At 33.7% G+C, this 1972-nt stretch overlaps 1 protein-coding gene across 1 annotated transcript in view; it reads right to left on the reverse strand.

The window, feature by feature from the left end:
* The window catches only part of LOC102678844 (paired mesoderm homeobox protein 2A), a 25904-nt gene that overhangs the window by 18344 nt on the left and 5588 nt on the right, over positions 1-1972 (reverse strand). The gene's annotated exons all lie outside the window — the stretch shown is intronic.

A 1972-nucleotide genomic window follows, 5' to 3' on the forward strand; every position in this document is an offset into this window, starting at 1 on the left:
CTATCGAGTATGCATCGATCCAAGATCGCGTCCGATTTCGGATTTTCACCGTGATTATTATTTTATTCGGTAAGTTGTGGGACTGTTTTTTGATCTAAACCGATTGAATGTTCTCGATGAATGACTTTGGAGAATAGAAGTTGGGGAGGGACAATTAAGAGGATTTAAATTAAAATTATTGTAACAAGAAAATTTTGCCAACTAAAGGGTTAAATCGAAGAAACGCTTCGAACATTCTTGGTAATTTATTTTTCAATCCGACGAAAGTTGAGAAATAACGCACCCATATCTGATTAAATTAATATTAAATTTAAGTAAGTTGCGAGTCATTTTGATAACAATTTTACTAATTTTATAATAAATAAATTTTACTTTCGAAAATAAATTTTACTAATTTATATATACGAATATATATATGTAAAAAGAATTTTAATTACAATCATACACCGATTCGCTTCAGAAATTCAATCTCCTCCGAAGATGAATTTCGGCTCGTTCCTCGTCAATGGTTAAAATCGGACGGAAAGGGAAAAATTGGGGAATTGAATTGGTGAATTGGTCGCGTCTGCAACCGTTTGCAACAAGTCATTCAACAACGGGAGCCAACTTTCATAACTACCAACGACGGGACAATTATACCGTGGGGCAAACTCGCATCGTGTGTCATTGGCAATAGTCTGCCGCCTCTGCAATATTAATGGGATCGTTCACGAGGATTTTCGCGTGCAGTATGTATGACTTTGCAATTGAATTTCCCGCGATCGATCCGCCCTGTCCTCGCGTTTAATAACAGCCTTCTCTCTTCGCGGAAAATTGTCTGTCACCCCTCTTCCCCCCACCCCCTCTGTCAGATACGCTTCACAGATAATCATCGGGATTCGTTTTATTAAACGGTAATGTCATGTTTCCCCGTGTATTTTTTAACGCGCTGGATCTGCTCGTGCTAGGAAATTCTATTTCAGAGAATCGTTTTTTTTTTGGGGAGGAGGAGAGGAAGAGTTTTCAAGTGTTGAATAAAGTATGATGATTCATCGTTCGATAATCTCGTCTTTGGCGACGAATTGAAGAGGATAAAATTAATAAATTAATAAATTTTCACCATCTAAGATTCAATCGATCAGAAAAATTCAAGAGAGAAAAATATATATAAATAATATAAATAAAATATAAATAAGAAAAAGGATGAGAATGGGAAGAACATGTTGGTTGGAAATCAAGTCTTAGATTAGATTTAAAATATGGATATCTTTCGTGAACGACATTTCGTTTTTGCTAGTGAAAGAAGAAATTGGATTTGTCTGTCCAAATCTCAACGATTCGTTGCTTAACTCCAAAAAATAGAACAATTTAAGGAAAGGAATGAGAAGAGAGAAGAATAATGAGAGCAGAAATGGGAAGAAGAAGTCCGTTGATTGGAAATCAACTCTTAGATTAAAGTTAAGACAGGAAACCTTGGATCCAGATATCTTTCATGATACTTCGTTCTTGATAGTAAAGATATAATAGAAAAGAAAAATTTAGAAAAAGAAATTAGATTTGCCCATCTCATTTTCAATTGGTTTCTTAATAGTATCGTCCAAAAAATCCAAAAGAAAACAATTTAAGAAAATGAATGAGAAAAGAGAATGAACAGAGAATGGAAGAAAAATCGAAGCTCATTGGAAAATAAATTTATCGGTGGTCAAAATTGAAATTCACGAAGCCCTGGATATAGACATCTTTTATATTAAAAAAAGAAAAATTTAGAAAATGAATTTACCCATCCAAATCTCAACAATTCGTTGTCCAAAAAATAGAGAACAATTCAAGAAGAGAAAGAATAAGAAGAAAGAATAAACAGAGAATGAAAGAGGAATCGAAGCTCGTTGGAAAATAAATTTATCGGTGGCCAAAATTGAAATCCACGAAGCCTTGGATGTAAACATCTTTTATATTAAAAAAGAAAAATTTAGAAAATGGATTTACTCATCCA

This window comes from Apis dorsata, unplaced genomic scaffold, assembly GCF_000469605.1.
Source record: "Apis dorsata unplaced genomic scaffold, Apis dorsata 1.3 scaffold_188, whole genome shotgun sequence".
In the NCBI taxonomy this organism is placed as follows: domain Eukaryota; kingdom Metazoa; phylum Arthropoda; class Insecta; order Hymenoptera; family Apidae; genus Apis; species Apis dorsata.